The following is a 16,208-nucleotide window of genomic DNA, read 5'->3' as shown; positions in this document are numbered from 1 at the left end:
TATATAAAATTTCTTTATATGAAACCATGTAAAAATGTTTTTTTAAATTTTCATTTCATGCAAAACTATAAATTAGATGTAAGTTAAGTATTGCAAGTATTCTTTAATCAAGAAATGATATTAGGAGAGTTTCTTGTTTCTATGAAATCAAATATGAAGCAATTCATGAATGATCAACAATGCATAGATATGCATATATATAAATAACGTAAAAAAACGATATCCAGAACGATTGGTAGACACGTAGAAAGTGGTGTAGCTTTACCAGGAGAAATGAAGACCGAATCACAGGCAGGCACCCCCCCCTGGTTTACCATAAGAATGGTCCCCATTATCCCGTAGATCCGCACCGGGAGATATTGCAAGTCGAGAATAGCCGAAGCCAGCTAAGGGGCTGGTGACAGATGCTCTGTATGCAAATTCCCGAGCACCCGTGAAAACCCCATAACACGCCATCCTCTCGCTGATTCTCCTCTCTACCCCATTCCTCACTCTATCTCACCCCCTCCCCTTTCCACCTGCTTCCTCTCTTTACCACTCCCTCAACATTACCGTTCTCGAAGCCAAGACGTTCACCGTGATAAAGACTTTCCTTTATTTCTGTCTTTCTCGTTTCATCATCTTCGTTCACGTCTTGCTTTTTCCTTCGCTTATACGGTGCGAGTTTCTTCTCCCTTCGATTCATCGTCTTTGTTCAATGGTAACAACTAGATTAGTCTGTCTCGTTCTTGCTATTACGAAGCTGTCTTTGTCCTAGATACTTGTGGGGAACAAAGAAAAGGGGAGAAGCGTATCTCGAATACGGGAAAGGCGTTAATTGAAAGAAGGAAATGCACGACTCAATAAGATTTCTTCGTTTCTATATAAGAAGAACTTTCAGCACCAATTTTCTGATCTTTGAGCTGAAGAAGAGGTTTCTTATATTGATTTCTCTGGATATGTTTCATTGAGAAATTCATTTATACCTGGAATTTTTTGTGCAGTTTATTAGATAAATTAGAAATGTTTTTTGAATAAAATAGAATTAAAAAAAAAAGTTTTATAAGTTTTTTTCTTTTGACATTAAATTCTCAATTTTTTTTGGTCATCAAATTAAATAAGAATATTTATTGTAAAAGAGCTACTGGTAACGCCTTCTTGATTGGTCACAATCTTGTATCTTGTAATTATTTGCTCGAAGAATCCTTGAAGGAATTAATTAAATAATCATATTAATGCTGCTATTCGAGGTCGAATTCCCCTAGTCATTCTTCGACCGTCTTTTCTCCCCACCTACTGATCGTTACTGGATTCGTGACTGGCAGTTTAGATGTGGGCGACAGCAACAGAACGGAGCGTATCTTGAAATTAATTTAATTAGTGGTCGGTGTAGACCCAAGGTTCAGTCAAATGCTCATTAATCGCACCTGTCGTTCCAATCATCCAGTATCGTTTTAACTGTGTAGTTTCTTGTCGCATAACCTGTTCCAAATGGTTTTTATTATTTCCATAAGAAACGTACGAGAGAAATTATTGATTTAAATATTATTGAATTTTCTGCTTTTAATATTTTCTTACATAAAAAATATCAAAACTTTTTATCCTTTATATCACATTAATCAAATATAATTGATGAATTATTTACTAATAATAGATACTCGCAAACAACAGATGGCGCTCCATGTATGCAATCATTTTGGAACGTACAATATCGATAGACAAACGATTTCTATCGTTTAACTATGAAGTAGTCTCTGTTCGATATATCGAAGTTCAGAATTCTTTCCACTTCACTATTGTTCGCATAATCGTCGTCATTCGTGCCATTTCGACGCGCGTAAAAAACACTTAGTTTAATATACGGTGTATATGTAAAATGCTTTAAAAATCAAGCATATAACAGAGAAAATTGCGGGAAATGAAATTGGAAGTGCAGTGAACGAGTGTTGAGAGAAGAGTAGAAAGTAAAAAGAGAAAACATGGCCGCAAAAACGGTCTTTTAAATACGAGAGTGAAAGAGGAAGAGAAATGAGACTTCGGATCGTTGGATGAAATTTCATCGCAGGAATTCAATTAAAAGTAATATAAAGGAGGATTAGATTTCGGGACAAAAACATTGTTCACTGATAGATAGATAAATAAATATGTAATTAGATGGAAAGATTTATTATCCCTGTTTAACGTCTTTATTTAGTATAATAAATAAATGAAACTGTGCCACTGTGTATTGTAAGTATTATATTATTATCTTATATATGCAGATATTAAATAATATTCAATGGATTATTATCGACAATTAGGATTCATAAAAACAATATTACTAAAATTAAGATTTAATAGAATGAAAACGAAGTTGTTAACGATAACAACAATGTTTTTGTATTATATTTAAAATCATAAATTAAATTCATAATTATTTTCATGAATTAATTAAATATAATCTAATTGCATAAAGAAAAATTAAAAATTAAATTTAAATGAAAACAGTTTACAAAGTTCATTAAAATATCACAATAATTTTTATATATTCAACTTCTCAATTTCGCGAGGTTTTTCTGTAATTATTTCCAGTCAGTTTCTCAAGTTTAGGTTAAGAATAGTGAAACGGATTCATAAAAAGAAATGGGATCGAATTAAGAATGGAAATATCTTAATATTCAGAGGATAAAAAAGAGAGAAGGAAAAAGAAAGAACAACGACCGCCATCAGCAGAAAATTGGAGATGGACCAAAAAGTTTTTACGACTTCTTATTGTTTCAATGACAATTAAAAGAAGGCTAAAACGGTTGAGAGAGGAATTTTCACCAGGAAAAAAGATAGTATTTGAAAGACAAGGGCCGATGGTAAACTTTCTCGCCATGTACCGGAGGAAAATTCGTTCAAAATGGTTTGAATTCTTGTCTCGGAAGACGAACGATCAACGCGATTTCGGAATACTGATGCGTCACGCGGAATATCGAAGGGGATCACTTGTTTCTCTATTCCTAACCTCTTCGGCTCCCTCTTACTTTCGCCTTTCTTCAATAGGGTAGAAAAACGAATGTGGTTTGAAAAACATTGTATAACTCTCGTAAAAAATATTGCAGAAATAATAATAGCAAATGAAGTTGTTATGCGTAATACATTTTTATTATTTCTAATGTAAATTTTTGAAGGATATTATAATATATATATATATATATATATATATATTGTTTAATTTGGTTATATTTGATTATGATGCAATATTTAAGAAAAAATTGATTAGATAATAAAAATTATTTTCATGGAAATTCAAATAATTTAAATAAAAAATCTTAATTTAATGTTAATATGAAATTTCAAAAGATGGAAAATACTTTTATGTGATATTGTTTTAATTGGTGATTATACTTTAATGTTAAAAAAGATTTTAATAATTTTCATTTAAAATACAATGAATTACACAATATAGTATTAATATTACACAATTTACATTTAATCATAATTATATGCATGTTCTTCATTTACCATATTCATTTATTAACTTTTATGCATATACAAATCACTGCTATTCAAGTAACTGAATTTTTTATAATTAAAAGACAAAAAAGAACACAATAACATTTTTAAAATATCTTAATTTATATAGAATTAATAAATAAATAATTCCTTGGAGATTACATCCATAATTCTTTTTGAATTACAAAAGTATGCATAATAAATTTCTGTGGGTGATATACCATAGATATCTTCTAAATTGATTCCATGTTCATAATTTTAGAAAATGAAGTTAGGCAAATTATTTTTTATTCAGATTTTTCTATAATAATTCGATTCTTCTCATAAATATTTATAATGACTTATTTTAGTTTCAGTTATTTTTTGTTATATTTTAACTTATTTGTCATCCATTAAAATTATCTCATTATCATTTGCTGATAAGAAATTATTTTTTTTATTGAATTTATTAAAATTCTAGGACAGAAAATGAGAAATTTGGTCGGAATTGTGGCAAAAAAAATAAAAAATAATGAGCACTGGTTTAAAGGAAGATCGATAAACAACGGGAAATGAAACATCCTTTTTTTTTCCCTCCAGTTTAACGTCTAGCCGCGGAAATGCGCTCTTGAAAGTTTAACTCTCCTCGTTTATCCGTTTATCACGGCAACAAACACTCTCCGGATTCTTGGCAGCCATTCGATTTTTAGCGGATAAACGGTCCCTTTGGACAAATACCCTCTAAGATGTATCTAGAAAATAGAAAAGTTTTGAAGCGTTGAAAATATTATTTTGTAATTATTTGAACGTTTATTGATTTTTTTCATGAAATGTAATTAATTTGAATAACAATATAAAATATAATAATAATTAATGAATTAAATGTTTAATGATAAATAATTTTTTTTTTCAAGTAATAAATTTTTATAGAAATATAGAAAGAAAACGTTTCTAAAATAAATTTGAGAAATGTATTAGATTGATAATATAAATTGATCAAAAGATGGACATATAGACAGATGGAGAAACCATACGATGTATGTTATTGGATTACTAGATTAGAGTCACGTGTCAATTGTACTTAATTTTCTCTGAATGGTTTTTCTAGGGGAAATATAATTACAAATCATTTTCCATTATCTCATATTTCATTCTATTATATTAAACTCTATGACACAATAATCATAGAAATGTATCTTTTATTAATTTATAATACAATTTTCATTATTTAACTATTATTATTTTATTAAATCTAGATTAAAAATAGAGAAATATCGCAAGAAAAGCAGAATCTAATTGGAAGCAGGCGAAACTTTCTGGAAATAAGAGGTGAAATTTCTACAAAAGGAAGAGACAGAGAGGGAGAGAAACATTTGGAGTGGTTCCGCGGTGGTGAACGGCGACGACGACCGCAAATTCTATTTGGCCCGATGGAAAACGCACACCGTATGCCGCGAGGGGTTGCAACTCACTGCTTCCATCCTGTAACCTTCCTTATTTCCTTGGTTGCGCGCTAGTCGCTGGATTCTAATGGATTCCCGGCCCGTAAATCCTATCGCCAGGAAACCTCTCCCTCCTGCATCGATTACCATCGGAAATATTTTTGGAAATAACAGTTTGAAGATAAACAGATCAATGAAAATGTTTTTTTTTTTTTTGAGAGAATTATAATTGCAAATCTCGAAAGAGGTATGATTTCAATTTTATTTTGTGGATATTCAGATAAATTTTGAGAAATGAAATTTACTTTAGTTCTTTTAAGATTATTTTGATAAATATCATATATTATGATATAATAAACAGCAAATTTACATCATATAAAGAAATTGTAAAGAAATTCATTGATATATATTTTAAAATATTTATTTTTAAATTATATATTGTTAGGATACATGGATACATTCTACAGATCATTAAATAACACTGAAGCTATTGAAGAAATTTATTTCAAGGTATTAATTCTAGGAATTAATAAGAATAACTATATAAAATTCATAATCATGTATCCAGACTTTACTATAATTATATTATTTAATAAAAAGTTAAATGCATACTTACATTATATTTATTTTGTTCTAGAAAGATAATAAAAATCTTCAATACGACTATAAATTTAAATAATATTTCATTATTGAAATAAAAATCAATTTTGAAGTATCATGTGTCATCTAAAAACAGGATATTTCTTGAGGAGATTCTTGAAAATTCTATCTCATTTGTGACTAATTCACATATAAAGCACTCGGCAAAATTTCGTCCATTTCTCGAAAATCCTGTCCACGTTTCGACGAGTTCCGGCAAATAGTCCCCGAAATTTCATCTTGCCTCGACCAAGTTCCATGTGTACGTCCCTATGTACAGAGATTGTCACAACAATCGGAAGAAAGAGGCCGGTAGCAGGTGGTTCACCCTCGGTTTTATGAGCGGTCGCCAAAGGGCAGTATACCGGATGTCGTTTACATGCGAATCGCTCATCGGGGAGAAACTCTAACTTGGATAAACTCTGGATTTAAATGGGCCCGCAATTTATGCTAACTCACCGATTCGACGTCCTTCGTTGAACGTCGATGACGAGAAACGAATAGAGGTTGGTGGAGCTCCGATTCCCTGCCCCATTTCTTTTTATTTTTCTTTTCTTCGTTTCTTTGTTCGGTTCAGAGAATCATTTAGGGAGATTTTTTTGTATATACGTATAATATTGATGTGTAATTCAATTTATTTTTGATAAGAAAATTATAGAGATTGATTTTAATTCATGTTTAATAAGTTTGATTTTGATGGTATGGATCAGTTTTGATCTATTAAGTGATTAATGACTTAATTTATTAAATGGTTGTAAAATCATTCAGAAAAAGGAGCTAAATGTATTGTTAAGTAATATTTGTTATATATCAATTAAAAACTTAGAGCTGGGTAGATTGTTATTGATTGTTTTATTATAAAGAAATAAATTTATATATAATGAATTGAAATTCAATATAATGTGTAAGGAATTATTAATATTAATAGAACTTTTAAAAAAAATTATATTAATCTTCCATTGAAATTACAATTGACAAATATAATTGACAATTGATAAATAATCCTAAAAAATAAATGAAGGAATTATTAATATTAATCAATTAAATTAATCAAATCAATTAATTTTAATTTTGCTTTTTGATAGATAAAATATTTTTTTTATATCAAACTTTGTTTTAATTCAAATTCAAATATGAATTAAAATACAAATATTGAAATTTAATATTTCAAATGTATCAATTAAAATTTAAACTCATATTTACAAATCTATCTTTTACTTCTTTTTATAAATTTAAATTCAAAAATTCTTTTAATTTAAAATTCAAATTTTTAAATTTCAATTAATAAATTCTTCATCATCATTGATTGTGATATTATAAATCTATCATAAATATAATAATATCATAAATCTTTTGAAAATTACGTGCAGAGAAATTGCTTTTCATTGTCACTCTTCGTGATCAGCGAATTTCGTATTCAAACCCCTGAATATTTCTTTTTGGACAAACTCGTTCCTATTCCCGCAGGAATTCGCAAGACACTCGCTCATTCATCATCACGAGAATACTTTCTATGCAAGACGGATCATCGACCAAACCATCCCAACGATCTCGTTATCGACGAATATTTTTTCTTGGCGATCATGTTTTTATAGAAGGAGAATTCTTTTTTATGGAACATTCAAATTTCAAAGTCTTTCCCTTAATCAGAAGACGCCTCGGTGTCGCGACGCTTCTGCAGGAGTTAGAGTCGATACGGTAGACGCGAGCTCATCAGCGGAACGAGTATCTATCGTGAATACTGATGCGATTCTAGAGGGTGGGTTTATGGTATAGTCAAGCCCCCTCAATTCGTCCACATTTAAGTAAACATGACAACAATTCTTTTCGTTTTTTTCACGAAAGATAAGTTCAACTACCGAGTTGTATTTTAATGTCAAAACTATCTTTACGATCCTTATACGAAAATAGATGATACAAATAATAATGATGGTTGGTGGAAAAGGAATTTTCTTTTGAAGTTTGTGATACAATTGGGATCACTAGGGATAAAATATGAATATGAGATAAGATTGTATTTTTGTGCGTGGAATTTTCTTGTGGATATTGTATTTTATAAATCAATGGTTGATATTTGATATTTTCAAGGTAATATTATAATATTTTTTTTTATATTGATATTTATATTGTTAAGTGAAATTTATTATTAGTGTTTATATGAGAGATAAATTTAATATATCATAATAGAAATAATTTACAAAATCATAATTATTAGTTACTTTTTTGATTTTATAAAATAATATAAAATAATATAACTCTATAATTATAACTTCTGTTTTTGCAACTTAAGTTTTTACTATTATAATATAATATATAAATATCATATATATTTTAAAATAAATTTTACAGTCTATATACTAGTATTAATGAAGCAAAAGTATGCCAACAAATTTAAATTTTAAAATTAAATAAAATAGTTTTCTATAGTATCCAAATAAATTGAATCAAAAAGATTTATGCAAATTAGAGAGACAGAAATATAAATACGATAGATAAAAAGTCGAAAAACAATTATTGTGGTGGGGTAGACGAAACAGAGAGACAGCGTGGACGCGCGGCAGTCACCACGTGCTTTGAGTCGAATAGTAGCGAACAACTCCGAACATGACCGAACGCGAGATTTCATGTTAGAACTCGGTGTCGGAATGCTTTGCTCTCAGTCGTAGGCGCGTGCCACGTACCGTCGAGTCGGTGTGGGTTTATTCGGTTTTGTCGCTTTGACATTTACCTTCATCGTATCTTATTCTATTTAATAAATTATCGATGACTATTAATATAATTTTATATTTTTTAACCTATCTGAATTATTTGTATTGTTATTAAATTAAATAGAAACTTTTTGCGACTTATAAAAATGTCTAGAATTTGTCACACTGTTTTGGTGAAACAGTGATTGAGTGATCAAATAAAAAATCAGTGACAGATACGCAAGAATTTAAAGATTGAATAACAAATTTGAATTATTCATGTGACGTGAGTGTCGATTAAAGCGAGATGAAGAATCGTTTGAGAATATATCGGTGGCAACGTTATATCGGATAAAGAGGTAGGCGAAAAAAAAACTCATATTTTCTGTTGATACTTGTTTATGCGTATCGTCAAAAGATCTTGTTTTTGAAATATACGGTGATGCGCATTTGATTTATCGCAAGAACGATTGCTATAAGAAATGTGGCGGAATGGAATGGTGGTGGAAAGGTTGACAGTCTTTGAAGATGCGCCAATTAGCAAACAAGTTTCCGCGTCTGTTCGCGCGAAACATGAGGACCAAGGACCGTTACTTAGTGGTACAGCCCTTTTCAGTACATGCACATCATGATTTTTAATTAGCTCATGGCTGACACTAGAGATTAAAGTATGTCTCCAGTACATATACACAGTTAACTTCTTCGTGTTTTGTGCGCCGGAAAATACGGTTATTTGTGCAACAGGATATTTTGAGGTTATGATATATTTTGTAAAAAGAATAGAAAGTTCAAAGTTAAAGAAATCAAAAAAGAAGTTTTTTCAAATTATAATATGTCATTTTGTGAAACTGATTGTAATATCCATATATAATTATTCAAATAAACATGGATTAAATAAAACTTGTCCAATTTTGAAGTGAACGAAATGTTGTAGAGAAGAAAAAGAAAATTTCATTTTTTTAAATTTTTTTAAATACATTTCTTTTAATGAATTTTAAAAAACATATATATATTAGTCTATACAATACAAATATCCTACAATTTCACCAATCGTTGCTTTTCTTAATCCTATTAGAACTGGTTCGGAAGGTTCTAAAGATGGTCCAACAGTTTCTGTTGAAGACAAATTCCGAGCGAGCTTTACGAAAAGAGGGATCCTTATCGTGAACCTGATCTCGACGAACTTCAACCAAGTTGCCGAGAGCATGCAATTCGAATCTCCTTGGATCTCTTGCGCCTAGTCTCTTTATCTCTCCCAACATTTTCCCAAAAGGGATTACTTTCCCATTAGGATCTTGTCTTTCGAGGACAAATAGTCGAAACTCAGCTACCGTTCAAACCGCCACGGTGATTTTTCTGCAAGAGCTGGATCTTTTTATCAGAAACCCAACATTTTTCTTTTTTCTTCGATTTTTATTTTTACCCTGGGATTTCTTGATATCTGAAAATAGCGCTTATTTTTCTTTTATCGTAAAGTGTTTAAAAGTCAATTTCCTATTTTTTGTTTTATCTCTATAATTCATTTTGTTTTTTTATAATAGTTTTTTTATAGTAGTTTTTTATAAATTAGAAATATTAATTTTTCTTTAATACATTCTTTTGTTTCATATCATTTTTATAATCATTTTTATAATAAAATTACATTTTTTTTTCTTTCATACTATACTCTCCCTACCTATTACTACAATGTTGGGAATAATAGCCGTCTCATCAGTTGGAAATGAATGCTTTAGATTATTCCGATAAGCTAGTAAGCGTGAAGTGAGCTCTTAGCTATAATGCCAACCTCCTGCTGGTGGGGCCCTCTGTACGGTTGACGACTTTGTAACCTGAAGATTCGTCAACGTCAGACCCCATTAGCAACAGCCCTTCGTCTACTGTTGACTCGTTAATTCTCTCTTTTAGTAAATACGATGTAAGTTTCATCATATATATTTCGTATTATTATGCATAGAAAAAATGGCAATAAATGGTAAATACAAATTTGATTAAATCTAATTTACAATTCAAATTCTAGAAATTAAAATCATGAAAATTATTAATATTACAGACATATTTATTCTTACTAGATATTTTTATACGTATCTAATATTATTATATATATCTATTAAATATATTAAAAATTTAGATGATATTATTGCATGAAATTAAGAAATATTTATATAGTTATTTATTTTTCTCGTAAAATATTTTATAGCGTTCTTAAAAAATATTTTATATGAACCAATCAAAACGCGCTATTATGTTAAAATAGGAACGAAATGGAACGGAACGGACCAGATATCTGTAAAGTGACGAACTTCACTTATAACGTGATAATTTGTAAAATTATAACCATGATTAATATCAAAAGTAAGTAATAAGTAATAAATAATAGATGTAAGTAATAAAAGTGAAACAACAATTTAGAAATTTATTTGAATAAGAATAATATTTTTGATTAATATACAAAATGGGAAACAGTGTGCTGCTCGGCAACCATCGCTTGTCGTTCGATTGTAAGATAAAAGTTAATTAACATTAGTGTACTAGAGCCATGGTATACAACGATGCGAATGTTAAACACGCGTTGTAAGTTTATTTTCACGCGAAATCGTAAAGTCATAGTGAAAGTACCGTCGACATCACATTTTCGACCATTTTTCACAACTGCATACAATGTATTACAAAGATAAGAGACTTCTCGATTAAAACTGAATTCTGAGCTATCACGCTTCGACGATACGATTTCCGCGCTGTTCAAAAATTTACATACTGAGGTATAGCCAGCTTGCTTATCGTATTACGTAAATCGTTTTATTGTTGTTTTTTGTTTTACGTTCATCTTCATAAGGAAATAATTTTAATACTCTTGATGAATCGAAAAAAAATATAATTAACGGTATGTAAATTTAACGGATGATAAATCCAATATTATTATTAAAAGCATTTTAAAGGAATATAAAAAATTAAGTATAATATGTATACACAAAAAATTTAGAATAATTATAGAAAATTTTTATTATTATAATTTGATGGTTTGATATTGGCGCATTTTCAATATAACGGTTTAAAATTCGTCATGACATGCATTGATTTATTAATAAAAATTAACATATCTTTTTTATATGTTTTTAATTGCATATTTGCATTTTAATTGCCATGTTGATCAATATTGTATCTTAAAACTGGCATTCAAATAATAAAATCTTTTTATATTATTTTTATTTTTCAAATTTTTAATCAAATATATCATATAACTTTATCACATTTTAAAATCTTGTTTGATCAAATTTTCAATTTTTGCAAATGTAATTTTTTAAATTGATACATATTGTAACTGAGATTATGATCTTCTTTAATCTTTGTCTTATCTTTGAGAATCTAAGAAATGGTATTATTTTTAAAATATGATAAACATGACATTAAATATTTATAAAATAGGAATATTATTTAAATTTTAATGAATTAGGATTAAAAGATATAAAATATAAACTGAAATGTATAAATTAGGTGAAAACCTTTTTTTACCATCACCAAATATTCCAAATTCTTAAACTATCATCAAATAATCTCTTACTTTTAAAATTGCCTCATAAATCTGACAAATTTACATTTTCTTCGAACTTGAATATATGAGCATGGAACGGCATTTATACGTAACGAATGGAAAAAGTTTCTTCGAATCCCTTGAGAAAAGAGAAGACGATAAGGGCGAAGAAAGAAAAAATGGAATTAAATATCAGATTTGTAATTAGAAAAGATATAAACTCAGAGGCTAGATTAGACATAGTGGATATAAAAGAAATATGCATACATATATGTGATGAGTATAATTTTTTTAATTTGAGAGAAAGGAATTTGAATTTTTGATTTGATCTATAAATATGTATAATCATTAGATTTATTTATTTCTTTCTTACTTATAATGAAGAATGAGAAAGGGAAAAAAACTTTCATAGATAATTTTGTTTAGTAATTAAATAATTATCAATTATATTCTAATGCTAATGGTTTTTTTATGGATTGTGAAAAATGAAAAAATTCTTTTCTCAGAAAAATATGTGATAATTAGAAAATAAATATCATCTTCAATAAGCTTTAAATATGTTAAAAATCAACATTTTTGAAAGTTTTTTTCTACATAGATAATTGTTGTTCGGCATTATTTTTCGAGATATTATTTGAAACAAAATAATTGAACAACTGAACAAATACAAATACATGTGTGAAAAAATTCGAAACAAAGGACAATAATTCTAAATGGCGTTAAAGTCATCTTAAATATATGATATCAAATATTTAACTAGAACATTATTAAAATTAAGTGAAGGGAAGGATAAAGTGATTAAGGGTAGCGAAAATTGCACGATTCGTTATCGAAGATCTTTTACGATTGACAAATACGAGAGATCCAATTACTAATGATAGAAGGTTAAACAAAGCAAATGAATTCTGATGTCATATGGATTATATGACTCATACTGAGATTTCGTACCCTTAGTATTGTTTATATAGGATTAAGAATTTATGGATAAAATACCTAATTTGTTGGATAGATTAAATATTTGATAAATTACACTTATTGATGATTCATATGCTCATATTTTTTTAAATAATTATTATTAATAAAAAGGTGTGATGATTTTTGAAATTACATAGTTTTATAATAAATGTTTTATATAGTAGAATAATTTTAATCTTATATAAATTAATTGTAAAAAAATTCACAAAATTTTATGGAAGAATACTATCAAAATATTTGTAAAAAAATGTATAAAACAATTGAATCTGAAAATTTTTTAAAAATGTTTTTCAAAGATTCTTAAATTAAGAATCATTTTTTAAAGACCATCATTTAAGTTTACTTGAGGAACTAAATATTATTTAACAAAATATAATATAATAATTAAGTAATTAAAATAAATAATTTGATATTTCACTGGAATAAAAAAATATTTAAATATACATTAAATATCATAAATTTTCAGATTTGTTAGTTGATTTTAAAATAGTCTTTCTCAAGATTTCCATCAAATGTCAGCGTTTAAAAAGAAGCTGTGATGTTATTTTCATGACGTGGTTAAAATTATACAGTTGTCATAACGATAGATTCAGTTTTCAAAACAATCGAAAGATATCCTTTGTAGTCTTAGCTTGAATCAGAAGAAGAGAGTAAGCAGAAAGAGTTAAAATGGTAGGAATATCATCACATCGCCCAGTTCGAATTTCTATTTCGGTCATCTAACCATGCTGTGCCATTCGTCTCTACCGTTGGATATTTTTAAAAGATTTTCAACTCGACAGGAGTTCCTTTTTCATTTGGAATTTTCTTGCGCGACAACTGCTATATTTTCAAGTCGCTTCTCGTATAAGACTTTCTCTTATCCTCGTAACTTGCCAGCCAATCGTGAAATGTTGTTCGTACTTGAGTAGAAAACCTTGAGATGAATTGATGCATAGTGAAGAAGGAGAATTTGTTGTTGCATTGAGCATTGATTTTTTAACTGTGAACTTATATTAAATATTATTTTAATGGATTTACTTTTTTAGAAGAAAAAATTTGATCAATCTTTTTTATTTTTATTTCTTTTTTTAGTGCTACTATAACAACTATATAATTAATATTTTTATAATATTGATTATAACAATTGAATTATGAATTATTGTTATTAAAGATAATAATTAATATATAGTTAATATATAATTAATTCAAAGAAATTAATTTTATTCATTTTTAAGGGTATATTTTCAATTTGAAAGGAAAAGTAAGGAAAGATTCATATAAACTTGCAATTTTAAGACTGAAAAATTATATATTTATTGAGGGATTGTGAATGGCGTAGTATTAAAGAGAATGTTTACTGAATTCAACCAAGAAGAAGTAAAGAAGAGAATACTTAACTTACTATTACTAAAGTTTACTGTTACTAGTCTTAAAGTTAATATTATAATGAAGAAAGTTAAGCTATAAAGCTTTTTTTTAGTATTATCTTCGTTTAACATTTTATTTAATCTTTGTTTCCAGAACATTAATTGTAATGAAACGTTTTACAATTTAATATTATTTTATTTTTAGGAATAATTAAAAGAAAATGTTAAAAGAAATAATTAAAAGATATATTGTGAGGTAAATTGTATTATTTTAAATTTTGATTATATTTAAATACATTCTATATAAAAAATAATACGGAATCGGATAATAAATCCATCCTACTTGTACTGAAATGTCCCTATTTTTCCGTCAGAAAAATGTGCCACGAGGCATAAAGAAAAACGAGAGGGACGTGTACTCGAAGGATTACGATTCCCTGTCAGATTTCGTTGTCACTAGAGCCAAGTTTCTCTTGATTTCTCGATTTTCTTCTAGGACACCTTTGCACATCAGAGTAAATATTTGATACGATTTTTCTTCTGTCTACCCATTTCAACGTGACATGTTCATCTGCGACTATCAGATTCCAATCCTTATTACTTCTTCTTTGTATTTTTCCTTTGTTTTTCTGATAATCACATTTCCATCATGTTTCTAATATCTCTACCACTTTTCTGAGTTTGTTAAACTTTTACAATCAATATTCTATTTTCTTCTCTTTATATTTATAAGAAATAATTTTTTTGTTATATTCTTTTTCTTCCTTTTTTTCTTTCTCTGTATAATTTTTTTATACTGTTTAATGCCATCAATAATTGACTCATTTATATCTACATTTTCATTTATCTACTGGTGATTTAATTCATTTGTATAATTCTTCATTGATTGTATGATTCTTCATGTCATTCATTTATCATACATATATATTCATTCATTATTTATCCAATCATTCTTTTATTCAAAAATTAATTTGTTTAGTCATTTTATTTTGTATAATTATTTATTTTTAGTTTCATTTATACATTATTCATTTTCTTATTTCTTATTACACTTATTTATTATTGATTTATATATCCATTTAGATATATTTTTCTTACTTGTTCATCTATTTATTTATTTATTTTACTAATGATTTAATGATTTCTCATTAATCTATGAAAAACTTCATTTCTTTAATTTATTGATCCTATCTAGCAACCACTCATTCATTTATTATTTATTTAAATACTTATATCTTTTTACCCCTCTTCCACTTCCTTTTATTCATTCTTTTCGCCAAAACTTGATGTTCATAATCTTAAATTGTAAGCGTATTCGTGTTGCAGGCGGTGCACGCGGTGAAAATACCGCCTTAACCGTTTCAAGGGTTGTAAAAGTGCGTGGGGGGGATGTCGCGTGCACACATGGTACATGTATCACCACCAGTGAGAACGAATTTCTTCTGTGTGTGTTTATCTTCCCTACCGTTTACCATACAATCAAATGATAAGAACAATAATCCTCGCATTTAATGCGTACAGATAACACATTCGTTGGCAAGAAGGAAGAATAAAAAAGAAAAGTTTTACGATTTTAGTTTTCGTTTTGATAAAAAAGAACCCAGGTAATTTTCAATTTATTCTTATTATAGCTTTCTTGCTTATAATTATCATGAAATTATTTAATAGACTTTTAATTGTGTGAAATGATTTGTATGATTTGATTTAATTCATTCAATAGTATGCTCTACTCTTTGAAAAAAAAAATAACTTATATATAATTTAGATTATTTTTATTTATAAACAATAATATTTCATATTTCATAATATCTATTTGCTATATATAATAATATCAATAATTTAATAATATAAATTTGTATAAGTTGAAGGTTAAATATATAACATTCATTCTCATTATTTTTTTGTTTTGCAAAATTAAATTATTGTAGAATTATATTTAATCAATAATTTTTTTAATCGAGATTATTATCAATTACACAAGCTTTTGCATAAAAATATAATGAAAGCTTTTAACACGAATGAAATCAGGAAATTGCTGATTTAGCACGATCTTTTTTCTTTCGTTGTTTGCAAGTGTTATCTGATCACCACCGGTAAAACGCTCGTCGGTTCTCCTCGATAACATCGCTTGTATTTCGACATTGGTGGG

The 16,208-nt window shown here is 27.9% G+C and overlaps 1 protein-coding gene across 5 annotated transcripts in view; it reads left to right on the top strand.

Annotated features, from left to right (window-relative positions):
* Positions 1-16,208, top strand: part of LOC410724 (protein prickle) — an 89,249-nt gene that overhangs the window by 32,608 nt on the left and 40,433 nt on the right. The gene's annotated exons all lie outside the window — the stretch shown is intronic.

This window comes from Apis mellifera, linkage group LG1, assembly GCF_003254395.2.
Source record: "Apis mellifera strain DH4 linkage group LG1, Amel_HAv3.1, whole genome shotgun sequence".
Lineage (NCBI taxonomy): Eukaryota > Metazoa > Arthropoda > Insecta > Hymenoptera > Apidae > Apis > Apis mellifera.
Note: the sequence above shows the minus strand (reverse complement) of the source record. Positions and strands in the feature narration are given on the sequence as shown.